The sequence below is a fragment of the Mustela erminea genome, chromosome 7 (genome assembly GCF_009829155.1).
Source record: "Mustela erminea isolate mMusErm1 chromosome 7, mMusErm1.Pri, whole genome shotgun sequence".
Classification (NCBI taxonomy): Eukaryota; Metazoa; Chordata; class Mammalia; order Carnivora; family Mustelidae; genus Mustela; species Mustela erminea.
The window spans coordinates 140,581,766-140,608,206 of record NC_045620.1 but is presented as its reverse complement, the minus strand read 5'-3'; the positions used below and the strand labels follow the sequence as shown (position 1 = coordinate 140,608,206).

Below are 26,441 nucleotides of genomic sequence, written 5' to 3'. Positions count from 1 at the left end.
ACAGAGCAGCGCGTCCGCTCAGCGCCACCGCGAGGCGTGCGAAGCCGAGGCCGTGGTCAGAGCGGGCCGTGCGCTGGCCCTGCGCGGCTGACCTGACTCAGCGAGGCCCGCGGCGGCCCGTGGAGAGAACCCGCGGCCCGCAGCACCTTCCCCCGAGCGTCCAGGCGCCCCGGAGCCGAGTCCACGCGCGGATCCGCTGAGCTGCGCGCCTTGCTCCACTGACTCCGCTTCCCTTTACTAAATTCTACCCGGTCCTGCCGGGTTCTGTGACGCGCTCTGTCAGGAGCCCTGGGGCTCTTCGGCGGGCGGCGCCTGCCCCTCGCAGCCCCACAGGGATGGTGCCGTTGCCCCACGACACGTGGAGGGGCGACAGCGGGCCAAGCACACGGCGGACGAGGGGACCACGGGCTGTCGGCAAGGAGGCCGGGTCGCGAGCCGGATCACGTCCGCGTGCCCGACGCTACGCCTGCGCCTTCCCGAGTCCAAGTTCACAGCTCGCGCCCTGGCGGCTACTGCCTGGCCCCCGTTCCCGGCCTGGCTCGCCCTTCCGCGGCCGGGGAGCGCCGTCTCCATCACACCGAGCGCACAGCCTGGCGTCTCCCTAGAACGTGCCCTCCCTGCGTCCGCCTGGCTCGCTTGGCCCACTGGGCCTCGCTGGTGCTGGGCGCGCAGCGGAAGGGGCTTCACCCCGGGGGCGGGGGGCCAGGCAGAGACGCGAGGGTGGGCCCGGAGAGGCAGGATTATCTGGAGGAGGACGGCCTCCCCGCGCGATCTGAGGAGGAGGACCCTGTGAGGTTCCTCCAAGGCCGTTATCTTGGGACCTCGTTATTCTGCGCGGCCGAGAAGGGGACGGACTGACTCTTCATACAGTCTGACAGTTTGTTTCCTCTTAACGTCTCGACATTATTAAAACTGAGGCAAAGACAGTCATCGCGACTCTTAGTAGGAAAATCAATCAGGTTTTAGCTGCCCGTGTGCTGCCGTGAGTTAGGCGGCCTGGGAAGAAGGAACCAGTGTCCGCGGGCCGGGGCAGCTCACAGGCCGAGGCCTCCTCCCGCCGCTCGCCGGCGGCCTCTTTTCCAGCGGAGCCTCGCCTCGCATCCTTTGGATACAATTGAAATTTTTCTTACAAATCACATCATAGGTCACGATGACATTAATTTGTTTTGACTATTAACCTAATAACATTAAAACGTCTGTTTCTCCTAACACTGGAATTCCCAGCATCATCCTAATGGCTTATACTTGCACTCTTACTGTTAGAAGACATAAAATGTGTCACCAGGTTTCTGATGTGGGGGAAGCAGGGGGAGGAGCCATCTGAGATTAGGGACCGGCTGAAGGACTAATGTCCGGCAGGATAGTAAAAGTTTAGGAGGTAAGAAAACACGATATTAAGCACTTGTTTATACTGATAAATTAAATAAAAATAAAATTTTGTACTCGGTCCGAGACAGCTTAATAGAAATCGTCCTTCAATGACGAAGAATTGATAACTTGACCGAATTTAATGTTTCTCATTGAACTCAATGCCTGAACCACTTGTGGCTTAAAAAAAAAGAGACTTTTGGGACACCTGGGTGGCTCAGTGCGTTGGGCCTCTGCCTTCGGCTCGGGTCATGATCCCAGGGTCCTGGGATGGAGCCCCGCATCGGGCTCTCTGCTCAGCGGGAAGCCTGCTTCCTCCTCTCTCTCTGCCTGCCTCTCTGCCTACTTGTGGTCTCTCTGTCAAATAAATAAATAAAATCTTTAAAAAAAGTGGGTTAAAGAATTCTTTAAAAAAAAAAAAAAAGAGCGACTTTTCAGCTGAGCCATAAGGTACAGCGAGGTGAGCCTTGCTTCTCCTAGTACTGCCTCTAAACGAGCACGTCCCCACCTGGGCGGGCGGACTGCGGCACACCGGACACCCGCAGGCACCGGCACCTTTCCCATGGGCTCACGCAGGAGGGTCCCTCGCAGGCAGGACTCTGTGCTCTCCGTACCGAGTGCTGAGTCAGTACTCGATGCCGGCTCCTGGCTGCACGGCAAACGTGACAGGAAACAGTGTCTGATCCGAAAGAAGTGAGGTCATGGCTGAGACCAGGGTGTGGGCCAGGGGCAGACCCGGGGGCGGCGGGGGCGGCGGTGATGATGACCCACGAAGGGCAAGCTGGACAGAGGATCTGGGGGGAATGTCAGAAAGCAGATACAGGGGTGCGTAGCGGCAGCGGCAGGTGTCCAGGCGACATCCCCGGGTAGCTGCATACGATGTGTCCGTCAGAGAGGAGGGCGGGGTCTGGGGCATCAGAAACCTCAGACCTGATTAAAGACATCAGTCCTGCGGATTATGTGGACGCTTATGAAAGCGGCTGGGGAAGGACTGGAGGGACATGGCCCTGACCCAAGGCCTGCAGGCCAGGAGGCCTTGGAGTGGCCCAGGCTGGAGATGATAAAATCCTTTGGAAGGGACACCAGCGGGGTGTGCCGAGCTACTGACCGAGGAGGGGACAGGACTGTGATTCTGGCTCATCTGACCGGGGACGCTCCGCGGAAGGCCAAGGCCACTGGGACCGGGCACCGAGCTCCGGGCGTCCGAGCAGGATCAAGTCCAGACACTCTCAGGTGCAGAGTCTGGGGCTTAGCGAGGGCAGCGGGGCTGGGCGCACATGGGAGGGTCCTGGGCGCATGGGCGGCGCCGCAGACCAGAGGCTGGAAGCGGGGAATGGGACTGGTGCACAGCGGGCTGCAGCCGGCAGAGACAGAGACACCCGGGACCCAAGAAGCCCAAGGAGAAAGCGGGAGATGGGGAGGGTGCAGGGGAGTCAGGAAGGGGGGGTCCCCGAAAAGCATGATCAGTGATGTCCGATGCAATTTGGGGGCTCATCAACATGAACTCGCACATGTCTGTCGTTTGGAAACTGGGATGGAGCCTCTAAGCTCATTGAGTCCAGGTGAAGTCAGAGGGACGGGCCGGGCCGACACCCGACACCGGACACCCGACACCCGACACGCCCTGGGGGTGGAGCAAGGTGGGGAGAGGTACGGGGGTGGGGCGCCCACTGAGAGAAGACTGCGGCGTTCAGGTGTTCCAGCATTCTGGGCCGCGGGGGGGCTGCGGCACCGCAGGGACGGGCCCAGAGCACTCTGTTCAGGTTCTACCTTTCCAAGGGGGTCAGTGGAGGTGTCGGAGACTGATACACACCCCAGTTTGAGGACCATGTTCTGCCTTTTAGGGCCGGGCTTGTCCCTAAACAAGGGGTGCTGGTAGGACGGTGCGTTAGACCCTGGAGCGGAGGGGACCCTTCCTAACACGTGGGCTTCTTAGCCCTGGGCTGGAGACCCGCTCACCACCGGCCGGGGGAGCCACTCTGCCCAAATAGTGCTCGGATTAAGATTTATTAACTGAATAGCTAAGAAAATTAAAAATAACCCACGTTGGCACTTGGAATTAATGAGGCATTTATTGATTAGCTAAAGAATAAAGAATAAATAAATATTATAGTCAAATTCGTAACCCTTGGGAGAAGTATCTCCAGATAGTACCGGGTTGGATTTTTTTAATTGGAAGATAACAAAACACCGTGTCGTGATCACCGACTGCCTCACGCAGCAGAGGACGCCCCGTTGCCTGCTGGCGCTTCACGTCACTGCCGGACGTCAGCAGGACGTGCGTAATGTGAACAGGACTTTTGGCCACATGATTCAAGTCTGTGACCTTCAGAACATTTTTTCTGCTTTTGAAGATTTTATTTATTTATTTGTCAGAAAGAGGGAGAGAGAGCACAAGCAGGGGAAGGGCAGACTCCCCACGGAGCAGGGAGCCCGATGCGGGGCTCGATCCCAGGACCCTGAGATCATGACCTGAGCCGAAGGCAGAGGCTCAACAGGCCGAGTCCCCCAGGTGTCCCATTCTGTGATCCTCAGAAACTCTGGTCATGACCCAAATGTCCTTCTGAAATCCTACTTTTTAAGACAGGCGGTGAAAGACAGGAACACTTTTCTCTCCATGAATCCCCACCTCACTCTGACGGTTTATGGTGTCGCAGGCAAGGGCAGGAATGCGGGACGCGCCCCTACGTTATTAGGAAGTCACACTCACCCAACCAGACGGCCTCCGTTTGACGTCAGGGTTTGACCCAGTCTGTCTGACTCTGAAGCCTTGATTCTCCGCTGCAACGCACTGCCTTCGCTTTCTAACCTTGCGTCCCCCGACAGAGGCCGCTGGACACAACAGCTCGTTCTGCTGCTCTTTGGTGTGAGGCCGTGACCAGCCATGGAGTGGCTCCTCGGTGGTCCGCGCTGCTCACTCTTTCAGCTCTGAGAACAGCTTTTTACCGTCTTATTTTCTGTCTACGTGATGTGTCACTCCCACCAATGAGTGCTGGTTTCAGGCATCTGGCATTTCAAAACCTGTTTCCTTACTTTCTATCTGTGCGCCACCCGCCGCCCCACCAAGCCTGGCTTTTCTTGCTCATAAAAGGGAGAGAAATACTAATTCCAGACCCTTAAAAGTGATCAAATGAGAATATCCAGCAACTCACATTGGGGGTATCTGGTGTCTGGTGCAGAAAAGACAGATAAATAAGTACATTCCGAAATGTTTGTATTGCCTCAAACGTGCTGCTCTTTCATACAAAGTGAATTTCTAAACTGCATAATAAAACCTATTAGTATAATACAAATAATTTGGAATCAGCAGGCCGGAGAACTCTCCCAGGAGACTGAAGTCTGCGAGCCCTGAGCTCGCTCCTGGGGGCTGCGACTATCCTGAAGGGTAACGCAGCTCTCGGCACCCAGCCGTCGGGGCAGAAACACGTCATCGGTCCCGGCGTTGACGCGCCACAGCCAGAGCCTCAAAGAACCAGAGAGCAGAAAGCGGCGCTTCACGGGCAGAACGCCCGTTCCCTGAAAATGCCGTCTCCTGCCGTGTCTGTGACACCTGCTGCGGGCGGGGGCGGGGGAGAAGGTGTCCGGCTCTGGAAAGTCGGCCGAAAAAGACTGGTCTACCCTCAGTTTACCTAAGCCCATGCAAACAAACTGAGAAGTACCTGTTTTTATGTAAAATATTTTCAGCGAAACAGCCTATTCAACACTCATGAGCAAGTCTGGAAAACAGGTCCGCCCTGAAAATTAAATATCAAGTAGACGCTTATTGCCCTCGATTCCTTGGAGCCATTCCAGCGTCCCCAGCCTTTCCAAAGGGGCATAACGCTGCGTTGCTCCTTTTCATGTCTGTCCTTCAGCCAGCCACGGCCGGGAGTGGGGTGCGGCGGTGCGCGGTACCCAGCCATGGCCTGTGACCACTGGGGCGGCTCTGAGGTGCTGGGGGGCTGACGTCACACAAGGAGCTCCCAGCAGGCACGGCCGGAGGAGGGCTGATGTCACAGGAGGTACCCCCCCAGCAGCACTCCCGGGGGGTGGGGCCTGACGTCACATGGGGTCACCCCCCTGGAGGTCCTCCCTCACCTGGGGAACCCGTAGAGACACGGGGCGGCAGAACCATCTCCCGAGAAGAGGAAAAACAAGTGGGTTCTAGCTGGATGTAGGTCTCTAGACAAAACAAAATAGCTTTTTCTTTTTTGCCTTTTGTCTTTCCCTCAGTCCCAAGCAGGCACAGTGGCCCTGGATGGTGCCATCCTTGGGACAGAACGTGGGTCTCGCTGGATGTGAGCCCGGGACGAGCTCGGCTCCATCGCCGCAGCCTCTCCTGCACTCAGATGTGGGGAACTCAGAGACAGTTTTATGAAATAAATACTAATGCGGGCCAGTGCACTGTCAAGGTGTGAGAATAATCATTGGTTTGGTTTTTAGGTTGCATCTCGGTTTTTAAGACCATATACTGCAATTACAGAGCGTCAGCGAAAGCACTGGGAAAAGGAAAAGTGGCGTGTCTAGATAGAACACATTATTATTATTCATAACTTGGCTTCGTTACTTCCACAGGAACATGTCAGGTGGCTCATAATTTTACCAAGTAATTAAGCGGAGTGAGTCTGCCCGTGGACTGGACTTCCGCCAAGCGGCCATTTAATAACGTCGGCGCCTTACTCCGTGGCGCTCCTGTCGCTTCGAGGGAAGTGGACTGCACTCGGTGCCGGTTTGCCGACGACTGTTTCGACTGAGCACTCTTTCTTAATAACTTTGCTTATTGACAAGGTCAGGGGTCCATGAGAAGTTCAGGCGAGCGCGTGTTGCTCTAATGAGAAAAGACAAGAGCGAAAGTGCCGCCGTCCCCTTCTTGGGACTTTCTCTGGTTTTCTTACTGGATGTAGACGCTTTGCTTTGCCTTCACTTAACTGAAGAGAGCACGGCAGCGGCTCCAGAACTGTTTTTCCTGCTGACACTGTCGTCGCCCTGGCTGGTCTCTGGGACTCTGTAGCCAGCAGAGTCGAGGAGGTGCCCCCTTCAAAGCCCACTGGGCTTTCTTTCTTTCAATACGGCCACAGTGTGGACTCCCAGAGGCTCAACACCGCAGACTGCAGGCCAGGCTCACGTGGGACTCTGCACGGGGCTCAGCACCGGGTCCTCACTCTGCTTCTGGGGGCCTGGCCTCGACCCTCTGTTCTCTCCGGTGATCTCCTCGTGGAGACGCCACGCATGGTCCGGGGCATGGAAGCTTGGCTGGCTGCATTCGCGGAGCTCTTGCCCCCGGGGTCCACATCTCCGGGTCACATCTGTCCCACGAGCCAGCGCCGGAGCAACATCCCCGGCTCACACCGCGCCCACAGCTGGGGGGTTTGGAGTGTTGCCACTGAGACGGATCTTAAAGACGCTGTGCCTCTTGCCAATCAGATGAAAAAAGAAGAAAAAAAGTTTCTTATTCCCTGTGTTGTTTCTTGGGAAAAAAAGTCTGTAAGAGAAGGTTTGGCAGATTCATGAGGAGGTGTGAAACAGCACGCTTGGCACGCGGGCCTCAGCAGCAACCCGCGCGTTCCAGCTTGTCATCCCTGGGCTGCTCCTCATGAAACCCGCCGGGGCCATCAAACGTGCACACCGCGGGCCCCGTCTGCACATCAAACGTCGCTCTGCGGTCCCCTTCCCCGCACCCGCACATCTGAGAGCAGGAGCCTTCCGCTAGGCTCGGACACCGTCGGACGCCAGCTGGATGGATGCACCGCGCAGCTGCAGTGCACTCAGGCCTGGCCCCCCTTCCCGCTCGTCCCCTGCCACACACGAGATGCACGCACACAGGCGCACCGGACGCGCGCACACGGGTGCACACGCACACGCACATCCACACACAGGTACTCACGGATACACAGCACACTGCACGCACACAGGTATACACAAAGGTACCCATGGATATACAGTGCCCACGGACGTACACACAGGTGTGCACAGGTACACACATCCACACACAGGCACGCATGGATACACAGCACACACTGTGCACACACGTGCTTGAAACCACATGTAGAGGCCTGCCGTGACCATGGAGGGTTGGGCAGAGAGTGGTGGTGATTCACGTCGCCTGTGTCTCTCACTGACAGGTGACAGAGCAGGAGGAGCCATGGCCTCCGTCCCACGGAAGCACCTGGGGCAGAGGGCATTGGTGCTGAAGGACCCAGCCACTGGCACCCTGACCTAGAGGGCGTTCCATCGTTACCACTGTCCTGGGACCGGGCTCAGCCAACCAAAGCAGCCTTCGTGCTGAGAGGAATCGAGCGGAAACCCGAGAGACGGGAAGGAGGAGTTCACCTGCTCCCGTCTCAAACCAACAGGGCCCGCTCGGGTGCCGCGGAGAGCTACTGCCCCAAAGCCAGGCAAGTTCGGATGTCCGCCCCTCAAAGGGCTCATGGAAGCAGATAATGGTATGCGTGGTGATCACGGGCCTGTCTGTCCATGGCAATGGCCTGAACAGAACAGACAGGTGGTCTGCGTACCATGCTGTGCGAACGGCTCCTCTGAACGGCCTCCGCATCCCAGGGCGACGGTTCCTTCAGGCTCCTCCCCTCGCCGGCGCCTACACTCAGCGGCCTGCACCGATGCAGCGAGAGAGGGTTCTCATGAGCTGCTCAGGTGTGCATTAGACGGAGGGGAAAGATGTGCCGCTGAGGACAGTCCCCTCGGGCCCCGTACAGCAGGCATCCAAGCCTGGCTTCCTTTTGCAGGGAACGCTGAAGGCCAGGTGCCTGGGGCCGGCCCCTGTTTATCTGCACACCCTTGCCGAGATGCCGGGGCCACTCGGAGCTAACGCCAGTGCAGGACGCTCTCACCGGTGGGCATTTGCTCCCCTGCACGTTGCTGTGGACTCAAGCCCTTCTCCTGCAAGCACGGGAGAGCCAGGAGCTACTTCTAGACGCTGAAGCCCCACAGTCTTCAGATCCGTCCGGATGACCTTTAGAAACCCTGAAGCTCTACCTGGCCTGCCTCCGTGCCTCCACGACATCAGGGACGGCTAGCGTTTCTGTCGGGCCGCTCTTCTCTGCGCCGCTGGTGTTCTCTCGTCCGTCTCTTGGGAGCAAGCGGGAAGCAGGGAGAAGCAGGGAGTGAGTGCGGCTAAAGGTCTGCGACGCGGGGCCACCGGCGCTGGAGCAGGGCTGCACCTCCAGCCGGACGGGCGCGGGGGAGCCAGCCCGGGGCTCCTCGGTGGCGGAAGAGACGCCCCTCGTCTCAACCGCACGAGGCCGTTGGCAGGTGTACGTGAGGTCGTGCCTGTGGCCACAGCACCGCCCCCACAGCCCTCTCCTCCAGAAAACGCCCCTCCTTATTTTTCCATCAACTCTGTGAGTATGTGCATAAAAAAGACTCTGTAAGCTGTGCAAACAGAAGCCAAACCTCATGAGATACCAGATTTTTGCTCCAATAAATGTCTTTTCACTTCTTAGAATTTATAATCCTCATTGAAAGAGAAGAGTATCATCATGGGAAAGGGGTAAAGTGATGGAAGAATTTAGTCTGTTTTGTGTACAAGGAGCCAATACTTGAAGAAGGAGCGTTTTCTTTATGGAAGCGCTCTTCCTCGTAAGTGAGGACGACGCCGTAGATTACTCCCGTCCGCCTGACGCAATGATGGACGGAGGCGACACACACCGACAGGCACCGTTTTCAACCATCAGGCGAAAAGGTTGGCGGGTTACTCTCTGATAGAGGGTCAGGCAAGTAACCTGCCCAGCTCAGGTACCCACGGACCAGCGTAGCATTGCTCAGAGGGGACTGGCCTGACGGAGCCCTAGTCTGGCCAGCAGCTTGTAGGAGACACAGGGCCGGAGGGACAGATGGACAGATTAACCAACACCGCAAGGATGTAGCCAGCAGAGACTAGACCACGGGTTCCCCCCACGAGAAGAGAGGCCCAGTTTCATGATGGTAGGCTCCGGAGGCAAGGCCGCAGGGTCGCATCTCAACAAGATGCGCCGTGGGCTTGATTTGGATTCTGACTCACACGAACTATAAATTTGTGAGACAATCTGGGAACTTAGATCCTCACCAGATATTTGATGACGAGGTTCAGATGGGGTTTTGCTTTTACAAAAAGAGGCTTTATACTCTAGAAATCCCGACGGAAGTGCTTCTGGATGCAGTCATGCACGGACGTGACTTTGGTTCAGAGTGCTCACTTGTGGGGAGGCAAGCGGGGCGGGGGGTCCAGGGAACAGGCCGCCGTCCTCAGAGCTCCAGGACGCACAATCAAGGCTCACAAGCACTGTGCGTGCGTTAAACCTTCCACCACCAGGAACACAAAACGCAAACAAACCCAATCTTCGAGAAAAGAGAAGGGTGAGTACTTGTATTCGCCAGGTCACAGGTGACGGAATTAGAGGCAAGTGTGCGTGCAGAGTCTCCCTGGGCCCTGGGAACGAAGCGCCACCGAGGGGAGAGCCAGCCTCCAGGGAGCCTGGCAGGCAGGGACGCGCCGGCTCAGAGATGCGGCTCTGCTCTAGGGCCGCAGCCCTTCCTCAGCGTACATCAGACTCTGCGGGCTCTTAGACATTTTATATCCAGGCCCTGTTCCTAGAAACCCTGACATGAAGGTCTTCAGCGGAGGTCACGTATCTGTGGGAAAACAGCCAACGTGGCGCTCCTGAGGATGGTCCTGGGGCCACTCCTGAGAACGTGGTTCGGGGCTGGGTGTGGTTTCAGAAGTAGGCACACGCGGGGACGGACTCACACTCACCATTTCCGTGTTCCCAGACTGGCCTTTGGGGGAGAATCTGTCTACAGGTGTCTGAGGGAGAAGCGACAGCTGGACCCAGAGACTTGGGTCAGCAGCTCCTTGTCCCTTCCTGGTGGGCAACGTGTGGCCTGTGTTGCTGGACGGTCCCAATGGTGGTGGCCTCGCTGACCTGCCCAGGGAGGGCAGCACACACAGGCTCGGCCTGCCAGCTGGGGTCAGGGGTCTGGACTCCCCAGCTTCTCTCCAGGTAGGATTGGGAACGGGTCAGCCTGGCCCCAAACCTACTGCACAAGCCCTGCACAGGCCACTGCTTTCGGGAAGGCCACACATTTCCGATGTCATAGTCACAGGTGGAGGGGCTGCCCGGTCGGCTTCATGCAGGAGATGAGTAAGCAGTGAGCTTGTGGTGTGGTCTCTGGCTGGATTTCTGAGTTCACCTGTTCAACCCCTGGTGTGTCCTGACGACGTCGGTGGTGCTGAATCTGACAAACACTGGGGCAGCCCAGCGCACTCCAGTGGCTCTGCAGATCACCACTCTGACCGGCGCTTGGGGGGGGGGGGTCTCTGCTCTGCCACTTGTCCGAGTCTGGGGGTGTAGGGACCTTGCTTCTGTCCTCCCATGCGCTGGGAGGGCCACCTCTTACCCCACCTGCCCCAGATACAGGTACTTTCATTTTCTGTGAGAGCAAATCATTAGCTGCGAGTTGCTGACAAAGCGCTTGAAGGAGGATTTATAACCAAAATAGTTTATATCCTCTGCTTTCAATGGTGAAAAGCAAAAAATAAAACAACACAAACAAACAAAATGACTCTGACATCTCGTGCTGGCATCCCTGGGCTCAGCCTGTCAAGGGATCACGGAGGTACGTACTGAAGCAGACATGGAGGCAGGAATACATTTTACAGTGTGCACAAGGGAAAAGCAAACTTACTGCTTCTCTTGCTCATGGGGAGGCGTGGACGATTCTCTGTCCTGGAACCCCACACATGGGACACTGTTCAAGCAAGGAGCATGACCTCAAGGCCACGCCTACGGAAACACGGTGACGTCTCTAATTTAAAGACATGCACATATATTTTATGTAAATATTATTGACTTGTGGATCCTGAATGGAGAATAGTGAACAGGATTTAGCCCTTCTTGGTGAGAGTTTGGCTAGTTAGGGAGTTATTTTGCTTTACTATAATGATGCAGCGATGTGTTTGAGCATTTGAGCGAAGCAGGCTGTGCTGGCTCATCTGTTTCTTCGCAGAGTGCGGTCCGCACTTTATTTCCATTCCTCCTTCCGCCTTCCTCCCTCCGTCCTTCCGGCAGGCTGGCTTTTCTAGGTCTTTGGAAGAAGCTCTTGAGGCTCTGACTTCCTCGTGCCTTCAGTGCTACGTCCTGCGCTGTCTGGGTGAAGGAGGTTTGCACCGTGTGGAACAAAGCGGGCGTCACGGCGTCCTCGTGCGGCTCCCTGTCAGCCTGCGTGGCTCCCAGGTCCCCCGTGCCTGACCCCGAGCCAGGGGCTGATGACGCGTGTGTTCTGCTCTACATACTGTCCTGTCCTGGCGACCCGGGGGTCTTGAGAGCAGTGCCCTCCGGAAGCACTGACCGACCCACAGTCCCTTCTGTTTCTGTGCGAGAGCGAATTGAAGCAGCACGGTGTTCCCAAGATGCTGACATCTCGCTTAGGGTTTCAGAGTATGCGAGAAGAGAGATAAGCCGTCGCCAGACGACAGCTGGACTTTTCAGAAAAGCACACACACCGTCGCTTGAAAGGAGGGACTCCCTGCCCCTGGGCCCTCACAACAGCATTCCCTTGTCCGCCACGGACCACACCGAGCATCCTGTCACAGTGAGGTTTATTCCAAACAATCAAGCGAATGCACCGTCATGGAGCGGGACGGACCATGTGTTCCAAGTTCGTTGGCGGCTCCGGTGCATCCGTGCTCTGGGCTTGGAGAGCTCTCCGCGCGGAGGCCACTTTCTCGCCAGCTCTAAGTCACGGGTTTTCGGAGCCGGTCAGCTGACTCAGAGCTGCGTCCCCCGGGGACGGTGGGCCGACTGTCCTGGGTCACCGGGGGCAGGGCGCAGACCACCCTGCCCCAAAGATCGTTTGCCTTCGCTGAAGTCTCAGAGGAGACTGTGAGTTCTACTCTTTGACTGTAACATTTTATTATTTTTTAAAGATTTATTTGTTGATTTTAGAGAGAGTATGTGCACGAGCAGGGGAAGGAGCAGCAGGAAAGCAGATCCCCCATGAAGCGGGGAGCCCGACATGTGGCCGGATCCCAGGACCCTGAGATCACGACCTGAGCCGAAATGAGAGTCGGACACTGAACGGACTGAGCACCCCCGCCACATGGCCTTCTGTTTGTGACATTTTTAATGAATGTTTGAGGAATAAATACTCAAGAAAATTGGGTGCAGTAGGGTCCCCCGTGCTTTCATGGACCACAGTATATGCACTGCCGAGTGCCACACACACACACCCGCACGTGCTCACTTTCACACTCACACATGCACACGTACACATGGACACAGACACACACGCCCCATGGATACACACACATGCACACGTACACAAGCACACAGACACACACACCCCTACATGCACGTGGATTTCTGAACTATTTGAAAGTGGGCTGCAGACATCATGACCACTCCTACCTAAATTCCCAAAATTTACCCCTTAGGGAGAAAAACCACATTCTCCTCCCTAAGCTAAGTGTAATTTTAATGCAAAAGGAAGTTAATATTGTTTCAATCATAAAATATATATTCCCATTTCCATGTCGTCCAGTTATCCATAGCAGGTTCCCCGCAGATGCCCCCGTCCGCACCGTCTCGCGGCTGTCCGGCCGTCCCCCTCCGCCACCCGAAGACTTTCTCCTGCGGCTGCTGTCCTTCCCCGCCTTCTCGGCCAGGCTGCTTTCCTGAGGGTTGTGTTAGAAAACACCCTCTTTTTAAAACTTTAGACTTTACATTATAACTCTTACTGAGTAAGTGAATAAGCAATGATGTCGATTCTCCGTTGCTGTGTAAGACGGAAGTGCCCTGGGAGGGTTTCAGGGGCGGACGGGGACCGGTGCGGGGGGCCGTGCCTGTGCTGGGACCAGGGCCGCAGAGGACAGTCTCTGCTCCCTCCCGCGTGTCTCGCTCCCTCCTGTTCCTGCTGTGGATCCCCGCTCGTCCCTCCCCCCACCACTCCCCTGCCCGTCTCTCCTTCCTCCCATGTGGATGGTTAAATATTAATGCACAGAGAATGGGCAAGAAAATAAAAGAGAGGCCCCCAGACCTGCCGGTTTCTGTGTAGTAACTACTCACGTAAACATTTCTATTAGCTTCTTGTCTGCCCTTTTAGAATTTTTATGCAAATACAAGCAAATATCTGTACGTGTGTTCATATTTCTGCTTCTCTTCCGCATCTTGCTTTTTCCTGTAACAAAGTTTCCTCGAAACTTTTCTACAAAGTTTCCTCGAAACTTTTCTACAAAGTATCCTCGAAACTTTTCTACAAAGTATCCTCGAAACTTTTCTACAAAGTATCCTCGAAACTTTTCTACAAAGTATCCTCGAAACTTTTCTACAAAGTTTCCTCGAAACTTTTCTACATCGGCTCGTGAGCGCTTCCTCCGTCCTGCCGGCTGCGCGCGGAGTGAGGCCCTTTGATTTGAGTAGCAGAAAGCGCAGCACGGATGTAGACCAGATCACTCCTGCCCTAATCTTTATGACGAAGCAAGGATGTCTTGGTTCTTTAGGAATAATAACAACAGTAACCACTACGTAAAGAACCTGAGCTGTGTGCCAGCGCGGGGCTCTGCATGCCGCGGGTGCTGTTCCCGTGTCATCAACAACCCCGCGAAGCTGTTTTATAGGTGAAAACACTGCGGTTCTAGGAGTCAGAGCAGAGGGCCTCTCCCTGCCGTCAGGGCCAAGCTGTTGGGTGCTCTGAGTCACGCCCCCCCCCCCCCCCGTGGTGGCACGCCGCACCCGCATTTCTCCTTCCCTTGCACACACACCTCTGCACCTTCGTCCCAACCAGCCCGGCCCTGGCTGAGACTCACAACAGACCTTCTGTTCTGGCTCCTGAATCCACCTTCCCAGGTCTCCATCAGGGGAAGGTCAGCTCCTGCCTCCCTCCCTTAAACTTACCCATAGTCCCCACTGTCCACAGCACTTACCCCGAACTCAGGGCCCACTGTCCACAGCACTTACCCCGAACTCAGGGCGCACTGTCCACAGCACTTACCCCGAACTCAGGGCCCACTGTCCACAGCACTTACCCCGAACTCAGGGCCCACTGTCCACAGCACTTACCCCGAACTCAGGGCCCACTGTCCACAGCACTTACCCCGAACTCAGGGCCCACTGTCCACAGCACTTACCCTGAACTCAGGGCCCACTGTCCACAGCACTTACCCCGAACTCAGGGCCCACTGTCCACAGCACTTACCCTGAACTCAGGGCCCACTGTCCACAGCACTTACCCCGAACTCAGGGCCCACGCACTTTCCTGCTTCCCCTCCCAGACTCTGGGTCTCCAGACGCTGGTGTTAAGTCTAAAATACCCACATGACTGGAAAACTGGGTAGGCACCCTTGGAGTATGGCCCCGATTAATTCTGTAGAATCCTACCTGCCTTCCCCAGGAATACTATCTCCAGGATATTACACTTGCCCACTTTGGAGGCTGAATCACCTGCGTTATACATCCCACTTTTCTAGCTCTTCTCATGGTTTTGTTTTGTTTGTTTCGTTTTGGTAGATGTGCACCCCTGCCCATTAGACGGTTAAGCATAAACAACTTGGTGTCAGAGTTCTGTAATTCCATTTTTCATATCTGTAATGTTGGGCATGTAGTTAACTCAAAAATGAGTTGAATAAATGCACAAAATCACACATTTATGTGACTGGCTGGTGACTGGACTATGACAGTCATTGAACAGGTCATCACATTAAACAATTCATCACATTAAAAGTTAGGCATCTGTTACCTTTAAATATCCGTTAACTGTATTCCCTCTGCCTTTATCTATGAGAAACACAGAACCAGAACTGCCCAAGAAAACAAATGGCCATGTTCAGATTCACGAGTGGGCATTTTGCAAGATGCTGTGGGGCCAAGCAAAGAAAAGTGAGGTCTGACTCCTCGTAAGCGTCTCCATGAGTGGTGTGTTTGGTGGAAAAGGCCAAAGGTGATGCCTTGAGTGGACGCACCGTACTTCATTTAAGGTAGGACTAAACGCACACACCAGGGAAGTAAGTGGAAAATACCGACATACGGCGAGAAGTAGTTTCCTGCCACCCTTGACCCCCAGTAAAAAAACAAAAAACCCAACAAAAACAGGTGTGCATGCGCATGTGTATATATGTATGTAGATGTATATATGTACGTGAACATGCATGTGTGTGAACGTGTGTGTGCATGTATATACCCATACATCACATACATGCATGTGTCTGTATACATGTGTATGTACATGCGTATGTCTATGCACGTAAATGTATGTGCATGTGTGCATGTCTATATGTGTGGGGGGGCGTGTATGTGTGCATATATGTGTTGTTCGTGTGCACACACAATCCATGTGTGTACGTGTGCATGCGTGTGTGTACATATGCACACATTTCACACCTTCACTGCATGACCTTGGGACACAGCACAGAGAGTGCGGCTCCTACTTCTCACATCTCAGAACATGCACTCGTGGCTGTTCTCTCTCAGCTTCTCTGTGTTACAAACACACGATAACACGTCTTCACACGGCGCAATAATCCACTTATTCCCTGGTGAAACCAACGCTAGCAGCCCGAGGCACACGGCCAGCAGGATGCCAAGAGCTGGGGGGTGGACAGGACATGTCTCCGTGTCAGAACACCCACGCTCCAAATGCCAGGCTGGCACCAAACCTTCGGATGCATGAGCCAAGATGGAGAGGGACGTCCTGACTGTGTTTTACGTCAAATCCAGAAGTGATGTTTCTGGATCGCTCATGGCTTGGCTGTCTGCCGGCAGCTCTCGCTTTCCCGAGAGCTTGTTCCCAGAGCTCAGAAAGCCTGGATCCACCTCGACCCTTTCCCTTTCTAATGCTGACCCCCAGACCCCAGAACCAGGAGATGTTCTCGGTAATGCTGTTCCTCAGGGAGTCCCAGTCTGAAAGGGAATCAGGGACCTCTGTCTGCAATTTAAAGGTAGCCCACTGTCCATTTCAAAAACAGCACAGGTGCCTGACATACTAAAAAATATGTTCCATTTCAATGACTAAATTCACTGCTTTATAGACTTTGTACATCAGTTGATCTTTATAATGGTCCTATTAAGAAGAAACTCTATATTATGCCCCTTTTACTTACAGGGAAACTGAGGCTCAGATTTCAGGAGTTAAGCACCGTTTCCAAAGTTACAGAGATAGTGCGGCAGGATCGGGATTTGCTCCCTGGTCTGGTTGCTTCCAACTTTTTACCCAAATTTCTGCCCAACGCTGACTGCATGTGAAACTAACAGAGCCCTCCTTTCTTAACTACTGGGGGCAACTGACTGCCCCATGTCTGTGACTAGTGTTTCTACCAATTTCTACCCTGCATTCTCTCCTGATCTCTTCTGAAATAATTTATTAACTGTCGAAGTGCTGCTTTAAAGATACATGCATTGTAGCAAATTGTTTCAGTGGAAAGTATCGGTTAACATTCTGCATTTTAACTAAATGATTTATACTACTAATTCACACCCAAACTAGATAAGTTGGAGACACACAGAAGATAGCCCTTTAAAAATAGTCTATGGCATCATTAAAGTCTTCTTCAAGATTAATCCCTTCATGGGGCTTCTGATGTAAAATTTACGGCGATTTTAGAAAATCCTGTCTTGTGGTCAGCATTCCAGCCCCCTGGCTCGCTGTGAGTCTTTCTGGAGTTACAGGGCGCGTGGGAAGGCAGACCGAACGGCTCATGTGTTACGAGGTTGTGAGGTTGTGGGTGTTGCTCTGTCCTAAGCCCAGGACCTGCACGGAGGCGTACACACCAGCACCTCTGAGCGCCCCGGGCATTAGCGCTCTTTCGGCATCAGGGTCTGACTCCTGCCCCCCGGGTATGCCCAGGTGGGCAGTACCTGCGTGTGTTGGTTTACATTAGATCTTACATCCATACAGTTTTCAAGATAATTTAAAGATATTTTTGGCGGGCAGATGGGCGTGGACCCGAAGATGCTCGGGGCCTGTTTTCTGCTTCCACTCTCACAGCCTTCCTGTGCTCTGCCCTGACTTCTGCGGAGAGAGAATCTCGCAGCTTCTTTCAGCCCCATCCAGACAATCCGCTCGCACTTAGCAGCGTGTCTGTCTGTGCAGCAACGTGCCAGCGGACAATAATTTTAGACACTATTGTGTGAGTTCGCAAGTCATAAATTTTGAGAAGAGAATAAGAGTTATATTCCAAAAATGACTGTGGTTATCGAGGACGTCTTAATTTAGGTATTTACTATGGGTTGGAAACTACCGGCTGAGGGCCAAGCCCACCTGCTGCTGACTTTGTAAATAAAGTTTTATTGGAACACGGCCTGGCCCGTTTGTTCCATATGGTCTGTGGCTGTTCTCCTATCACGACGGCAGGGTTGTCCTTGCCGCTGGGCCCACAGAGCCAGTGGTGCTTACCGTCTGGACGTTTACGGAAAGAGTCTGTGACCTCGATCGATGCAAATGATGGCTTACGGACTTCTGTTTTCTGGTGGTCGTGTGACGGCACGGACTTCGCTCATAGACCGTTGCGCTCACACACGAGTATTTTCACCCTGGAAGGCTTCCCTGCTTGTCTCAACCCGCCGCCTTATTTCGTCACCCAGGGGCCTGTGCTTGTGACATACCCATAGTGAGGACGGGCTGATTATCCCCTCAGGACCAAACACTACTCTGTAAAGGGCCAGAGCGCGGAGAAGAACTCTCCGGAAATCACAGAGGGCACATGCACGTGTTCCTTGGGCTTCGCAGAGCTTTCCCGCGCGGACGTCAGGCGTGGGGTCACCAACGCTCTGCTGGGGAGAGACCGGCGTCAGTCCCGCACGTGCCAGTTGTGCCCCTGCTGCCATTACTGCCACCGGACGGCCCGGGGCGGTCAGGGGGCTGCCTCGGGCCCCTCCCACCCAGAGACAACGCAGCTCCAGGGCCTGCTTGGTGATGGCGACAGACGCGAGAAGAGGACAGGCAGACTCTCCTTACCTTCCCTGACCGAGTCCCGCCACCTGCCCGGCCACTGTCACTGCTATCCCTCAACCGAGGAGCCCACTCGAGGCCCAGTCTGTTGGGTGTAGACATGGATTTCTCTTTGAAAACTGGCTTATTCCTTTTTGTTTCGTTTGCGAATTCATGGCGAGATCCGCATTTAAATGCGTCATAGGACCCTGCACTGGTGACCATCATTTCGATGTAGATATTTAACTCCAAGCCAGAAAGGCCAATTCAACGAATCCACATTTGAAAATTAGACCCAGGTGAAATATTCCATCAAACATTCTTTAACATATGACCAAAACGCGACGGGATTTGACAGAACCACACAGCCTGTGTCTGCCGGAAACGCTAACCGACTTCAGAGTCAAGTAGGACTTTAACAGAGCTCGGCTGAATAGGTTTTTAAAAACTCCAGGGAAATGGTGATTAACCATAATGCCTTTCCCAAACCAGACCAATGGGTGCGACGGGCTCTTCAGGGAAAGGGAACGGGGTAGAGCTTAGAGAACAATCAGAGCAACGGTGACCTGCCACGCTAGTTCATGAAACCCGTAGAGACAGCAGCACCCACAGGGCTGCGGCATATGGAAACCAACGCCTGCCCTGATTTCCACAGCGCAGTGAGTAGTTCTGTCATCAGACAGGCAAATGGGGAGCCGGCAGACGGGCGAATTACTATCGCACAGTGAACCTTGAACAGCATGCCGGAGTTTCCCTCATAGAGCCTCCTAAGAAATGACCATCCTGCCAGAGTCTTCTTAGTTTCTCCAGCAAAGGAACATGTGCAAAATGGACTCCTGAATGCGGGTATTGAGAAGATAATACCAGAGCTTTTGACATCAGTTCCGTGTACGCATTCAGAAGTAAAGACTTTGCAGGGGTGAGATTTTGCTCACATTGCAATCATGTCAACCTCCAGCTCATGAGCGTCTCTAATACACACGTGCTGCCCAGGCAGCAACCAGCCCAACCCCACCCCTACTCTCCAAACCACAACGGATGAACTTCACAAAGCCCTTCCTTCTGCAGCAAGTGTGGGGTTTTTAGCAATGACTTGAAATGAAGCCCTTCCATTTGAGGGTCCCAGTGCCACTGTGTCCCCGTTCGCAACCCCCAGGACGCCTCACAGCGCCCAGAGGGACACACAGCTCACCCCAGCGATGCAGCGTCACTGGGAGAGTAACAAAGCCTTCATCTGACATAACTGCCAGCGGCTCTTGTCCTCATGGACTGTCTGGCGGGAGGTGGTGTGCGACAGAACTTCTAACTCTCCCCCAGAAGCCGGGAAGCACCAGGAAGCTGGGAAGAGTGGCCATTTGGAGCAGCAAATGAGGAGGACCCAGGGGACAGGACGCCCGTCCACGCCCCCTAGAGCTGCCGCCGCCAGTACCTGCAGCCGGTCGCCCGGGGTGCTCCTTGGATCCGATCTGCTTCCTCAGGAGGTCAGGGTTGGAGATGCCCCTCGACGTGACTTCACCAAGTCTCCCTTGGGTTCATTTTCTAGAAGACAAAACAACAGGGCGACATCACTCACTGGAGGGGCAGGGCCGGCCCTACGACAGGGAGCTCCACGGTAGTGCGGAGCAGCGCATGAGGACGCGTGTTCTCACACTCACGTTTCACTCAGAGCCTCGGCAGGAAAGGCCGCGGCGGACAAGTAGGAAACGCTTTTAAACATGCAGTTCAGTTACTTTGAAATGCACGATCTGTAACCGGTTTGGACGCACGGGTGCGTGTGAAGGGAACCTCGGTGCACAGAACATTCGCACTGGCCGATTACCAGTCAGTTGTGGGATTGCTGCCTCTTTAACACTGGGATGCAATTAAGAAACAATTTAATAAGTGAGAAATATTTGAGATGTGTAACTATTTCTTGGAAATAATGTGATTTCACTCATAACAGAACGCAGTCTGTTGATGGCAAGGGTTTTTCTAGATGTCAACTCCATTTTATTTTAGGGGAAGAACAGCAAAAGACATTATCTTCATTAATGCAAATTTGGAATTTATTAACTCTCTATCCGGGTTTTCTGCACTCTTGTCTCTGGACTAGGAATTACTGACTGTTCTAACTGGAAAAGAAAATGCCCAGGTCATTTCATACTCCACTGTCAAGGAGATAATTTATTTGTTTACAAAAATAGAGGGACAGAATATCAGAAAGTGGAGGAGAGCTAGGTGTCTCCCGTTGTAAAGCTATTGTTTCTGGTGCAAACCTCCAAATTCAGAGAAGCTCATTAAGTCGAGTCTGTGGCAATAACAGAGAAGTGTTAATGGGCAGCAGTGAAGTGTGTCAGGCAAATGAAGAGAGCCCCAGGGCTCGGCGCTGCTCCCCACCAGCTACATTCCGCAGCGTTACCATAAATCCTCTAAAAGATACTGTACTGCGCGTTACCTCACAATGAAGGAGACACTCGGCGTGCTCGGCAAGTGGGGTTTGGAATAAGAGCACGCCATTTCCTAGGAAATCCACGGGCAGCCTATACAATGCAACCATAGCGAACGTCATTATTTTCCCTACTAAGAATTTACCAAAACAAACATAGAAGGAACAGAATAATTTGGAAATGTGTACAAGGAGCTAGAAAGGTTTTAAAAGTACCCTGAAAAATCAAGGTTGAAAAACAAAATGAGAGCGAGTGTGTTTTTCTGCAGATCAAAGTCAGGAATCATTAGTTTGGAATTCTCATGTAATGTTTTTAGGTACACTAACTTTTAATACAAATTATGACCCGTAGTTTCATATACGGCAGCCCAGAGACGTCTCTCCTAGAAAATCTTTGAGGAGAACAATGTGTTTTATGGTCTTTTCCTGACTGCCTGTGCTCAGAACGCACACAAATAGACACACACGCACACACCCACACGCGTGTACACACACACACGGGCGCACGATATAAACGCAGGAAAGTCTTCTCGACACGAACCGTTCTTTTATGCACAGTACGGTCTGTGCACTTAACTTCTAGTGACAGAAGCAGGTGCCCCGACCTCCTCACATCAGACACACCCCCTTCCGGCCCCTGGCTTTGCAGGGGAGCGTCTGTGGGGACGGACAGCAGCGTCTCGTGCGCCCTCAGCCCTGCACCCTGCTCACTCCGCTCAGCGTGCGGAGCACTCACCCTTGCATGACGGAGTGGTGAGCACGCATGGGTGCTCAGCCGCTAGACACAGGGCTGAGGACCCACGTGTGCTTAGTGGGTCCTGCAGACAGCCCCATGATCGCGACTTCCTGAAACCCACGCTGGCTCTTTCCACCGGATTCTCCTAAGGCAGGTACGTAGACGCTTGATGTTACGGTTTTGAAATGATAATACAATCGTTTAAAAATATAGTCATCATGTTCATGCAGTATTTGTGAACCTGCAGACCGTCCGGCTTACACGTGATTTCTGGACAAGCAGGAGCCGTGTCAGCTAGTACTGGTGTGAATGCTTTGGGGCCTTTGAAACTCTCTGAATTCAGGTTCTCTTTCAGGCAATGACAGGGCCAGGACAAGAATGAAAAGTATTTCCTTTAACTCCCCCAAAGCAGAATACCGACGTCCCCTGCCTTGCTCTGGCACCGGACAGACACCCCCAGCCAGGGGACTGTTCGCAGGAGCAGCGCACATTCCTGTCTTGTGTGCGGACAGTCGCGTGTCATCCACATGTTCGCATGGCGGCTAAGTGGCAGCAGGAATCACCCGACAACGCCTTCCCACTGCACGATGCCTGGCCACAGGTGGGCGTGGACCTCTTGCCCGGGTGCGTCTGACCTGCCATTGCGATGTCCCCAGCAGCCGCCAGGTCCTTGGTCTTGGTGACCTGTCCCTGTGTCATCGCTTTCCTGAGGTTCCTTTATGTCAAAGAGACCTTCCGATTCACTCGGTCCTGTTTAAATGACACATACAGGGGTCTCTCTGGCAATCTGCGTTTCCGCTACAGGATTCTCTATCAGAGGACATGCCTCCTGCCTTTCCTTTCTCCTGGAAGTTCTGTGTGAGACTGGTTAAAATGTGAGGGACATGTTTTGACAGTGCCGCTCCTCTGACTCACAACATCGAGCGGTAGGAACCAGACAGTCCCTAATGAAGCAGGAGGGGGTGAATCCTTCCCAGTCGGCGGGCGCAGAGGCTCAGGTGGGTCTCCGGGGAGGACTCCAAAGGCCCATGACCTGGTTTTGTTTGCTCCCCGCGCCCCATGCTCAATGCGCTCAAACAGGCAGAACTCTCTCTAGAAGGTCTTCAGTGTGCTTGATGTGAGGGGACGAGTGTGTGCAGTGACCGCAGGCGGGCTCCGGCCTGGCCCCGTGTGTGCTCCCCGCAGCTGCCCGCCCGCCCGGAGAATGAGATCGCACCACCAGGGACGGCGCTGAGATGACTGAATTGCTTGTACGTGGGCTCTCCGTCCGTCTTTCCTGCGTGAGTAGAGGCGGTGCTTCCCTTTGTGCCAAATTCAAGACAATTGAATAAACCCACGCCCTGGCTTGTGTTCTTTGCTTTAGAACATGCTCAGTGTCTAGCTGGTGATGAGACTTGGAACGGGTCCGATTTCAGTTTTTCAGAGTAAAACAAGAGATCGTTGTCGGAAGACAAAGATGATGAGGAAGGAGAGGTGAGAGCGTGCGGCCTCGTCGGTGAGCGGATGAAGCCGCAGGACGTCGGGCCACACGCGGGCTCTGAACCCTCCTTCTCTGCGTTTTTAAACATGGGTGCGCGTCCTCACCACACATTTCTCATGTAAACCGCTGCACGTTTGCCCCAAACCCCCGTCCCTCTGAGTGCTGCCATGTGTTCTGAGAATGAAGACTTCCAACTCTACCTCGTGTGCAGCCTCCCGTGCGGGACGGCTCCGCTCCGTGTGGGACCCTGACTCCAGCACGTTAACAAGTGAGGATTTCCTAAACGCGGTTGGTAATGTGGAGCTTTCGTGGATGAAAACATCACGCATGTGGTCTGTCTCCAGCTGGCCTCTGGCTGCTGGCTCCGGCCATGCTCACCCCCATATCAGAAGCCAGCACCTCACTGACTCTCAAAACCAACATGGGAAAGGAAACTCCTTTCCCACTGCGGGCTCTCAGCGAGAGCTAGCGGGACCCTGACACCGAGGACAGGCTGTTGGCGGGTACGCCTGTCCGCGGGAGTGCTGAGAGGCCAGGAACAGGACTCACACGGGCTTGCCTGGCCGTGAGGGGAACACCTCACCCTCCGGAACTGGGCCGTGTGTGACACTCACGTCTGTACCGTCGCCTGACAACTGCAGCTCCTAGTGCCTCCCGACATGTTATAGTCGCATCTAATGGGTACACAGGTGACCGCTCAGTGCAGTTCCGCACGCGACCAAAGCGAAAACTGTCCGTGGCGGGCTGGCTACATCATTACGAGTAACCATGTGGGACTGTCCATTGTGGTGACTGGGCCGGGTCGCCGTGCTGAAGCACGAGAGTTGACACTACAGAGCGGCTCGGACCATGAGCCCCACCCGTGCACACCTTTACTGATCCGTGGCTGACACGCACACGCATGTCGACGTGCAGAAGACCTTCCGGAGTGCACGCCCGCCCACGGCTAACAGGGCTCCTCTCCGGAGAGACAGTGATTCAGAGGACTAAGAAGAGTCTCACTTTTCATCTATTGTGCTTCTAATTGCTTAACATCGCCAAAGCAACCTCAGGTAACATGCATATAACCCCAAACACCCTGAAAAACACGGTAATTTCTAATATCTATTAGAATTTTCAAAAAGTTATGTATCAACTGCTGTAAAGAATGATTAATAAATTCAGTGAAAAAAACTATACTTCCGAGGTCGCAGAATAATTACGAGCAACTTGAACTTCCCCCAGAGATACACCATTCCCAGCTCCCACTGTATTTGGCTGGTTCTGGGATCTGCTGACTGTTTACACACCAATAAACAATGCTACAAGGAAATCACATTTAGGCTCAATTAGATCATTCAAGCTCATTAAAAAAATTCTTCCAAATTAAGCAAAATGATATAGAAAAGCAATTAAAGACGGAGGCAATTAAAACAAAGGCCAATCAGGGTCACATCAGGGAGGAGAGGCTGCTTCTGAACCAGCGGCCCCCAGCGGTCCCCCAGCGGCCATCGCCAGCGACCGCTCTACCTGGTCAGGTCTGCCGCGCCTGCGACCGCCGGTGAACCCTGAGCCCTGTCCCGGAGGCCTAGCCACAGCTCCCAGTGCAGAAGCTGGCGCAGCTTCTGGCGTCAGTGGACGTTAGAACTGGAAGTAATTTTAGCGATCGTTCAGTTTAGTCAAACCCTCCGTTTTTAGACGTGGGCGCTGACGTCTAGAAGTCTCCATGACGGCCCAGTTTCCGTGGGAAGTGAGAGCAGATCCGGGGCGAGGTCTCAGGTGGGCCATTCCCAGCTCCTTCCCCAACCACACGTGGGCTGTTCTAGAGAAATCTAAGACTTAATTTCAGTTCCTTTTAGTAAGGATCCCAAGCTCGAGGTGCCACAGCGCATGATGTAACGCGTTTCGGGGCCGAGCGGAGTGGCAGAGATCGGCTTCAGCTGCGGCGCGGGAGCTGCGGTTCTGCGCGGGTGTGTGAATCTGGGATATTTGCAGCCGTGGGACTCGGCCCAGAAGGGGTGACCTCCAACCACTAAGGCTGTCGGGTTTATTTCCTTGCCCATCAGTGAAACAAGGGATTCTTAACTGAAATCAAAGCTTTCCAAGAGGCAATGCCCAAGCAAAGCCCAGAGGACGCAGACACCCTGGGCACCCTTCCTCCCTGGGAAGCCCTGGCCCCGATGCTAATTACCCTCAACTGAGTTCGCTTCCCCACCTGCCTCCCTAAATCCTCCCCCGTCTGTCCAGCCCCGTGGGCAGAATCTTCAAACTCTTGCTTTTATCATGCCAGCCTCTGCTCAATAATAAATCAGATCAATGATGATAATAATAGTTATTACATCACTACAACATTACCGTGTATCACAATATAAAGCTAAAAGTGGGTGGTATCTGATCGCCTTAGTATCACCAGAGGCCAAGAGAGCAAATGTCTTAAAGGAATGCATTTCAATACTTACTCAGGATGTTTATGGGAGATGCACACTGTTCTGAGGGTCCCTCCTGCTGTCCAGCACGGCTCCCACATTATGCCCTAATGCGGGACTCCTAGATAGTTGCAGAACAACTGGCAAAATGCGAGCAGTTGGCCCCAGTCTGTTCGGACAACTGCAGTAAAATCCCACTGACCAGGGGCCTCAGAAGCAACAGAAATTCGTTGTTCTGTTCTGGAGGCCGGCGGCCTGAGCTCAGGATGCCAGCAGCATTGGGCACGGGCCCTTGTTGGGTCCCAGACTTCCTGCTGTGTCCGCACACGGGGACAGGGCTGAGGGGCTCTCCGGGGCCTTCCACAGGGCACTAGTGCCCCTCATGGAGGCTCCGCCCCATGACCCGATGGCCTCCAAAGGTCCGCCTCTAAACAGCATCGCCATCGGAGTCCGGGCCCTACCTGAGAACTCTGGGGAGACACAGACATTCAGACCATAGCATCACCCTTCAGAAGACGGACAGGCCATTCGGAAAGACAAGGCTCAAGGCCAGATCTGTGTGGAGCAGGTCTGTCTCGGGAGTTCCTGCGGCAAGGCAGTAACTGGGTGCACACTCGGGAGACCACTTCTCACGCCTGTTGCCTCTGACACACAGCATCCCCATACACTGAATCAGGCTCTTAATTGCTTGGTGAACTCCACAAAATTTGCAAGGGACCCTTGGGTAGAAAGTCAGAATTGCAGCAGCAAACCCCCTCTTAGAATATCTGTAATTACTGTCTGTCAAGGTCGTGATTGTAGATTGTGACTTAAATATGTTATTAGTTCAACTTAACCAAGGCCTCACATTCCAACCAGAAAATTCTAACACGAAGGGGCGTGGGCAACATTTAGCAACCTTCATTTCTGAAAGACTGCCGAGTGGAAATGCTTTGTCTTTTCAAGACAAAACGCCAGGGATGGCTCTCTGAAACGCACAGCCATCTCATCGACAAGGAGCTCACAGGAAAACGAGCTGAGAAATGGGGTTCCTCTGTGTGCGGATATCCTCCAACGGACTGCTTCCCAAGGGACGAAAAAGGCCTTCCCCAAAAGCAAACCAGTGGAACCGAGAGAAAACACTGTGCATAGCAA

General features: G+C 53.8%; 1 protein-coding gene across 15 annotated transcripts in view; it reads right to left on the bottom strand.

The window, feature by feature from the left end:
- The window catches only part of MYT1L (myelin transcription factor 1 like), a 392,068-nt gene that overhangs the window by 232,649 nt on the left and 132,978 nt on the right, over positions 1 to 26,441 (bottom strand). For all 15 annotated transcript variants that reach the window (XM_032353449.1, XM_032353451.1, XM_032353453.1 and 12 more), the window contains exon 3: positions 19,691 to 19,800. The gene's annotated coding sequence lies outside the window, so the exon portion shown is untranslated. The remainder of the gene's footprint in view (positions 1 to 19,690; positions 19,801 to 26,441) is intronic.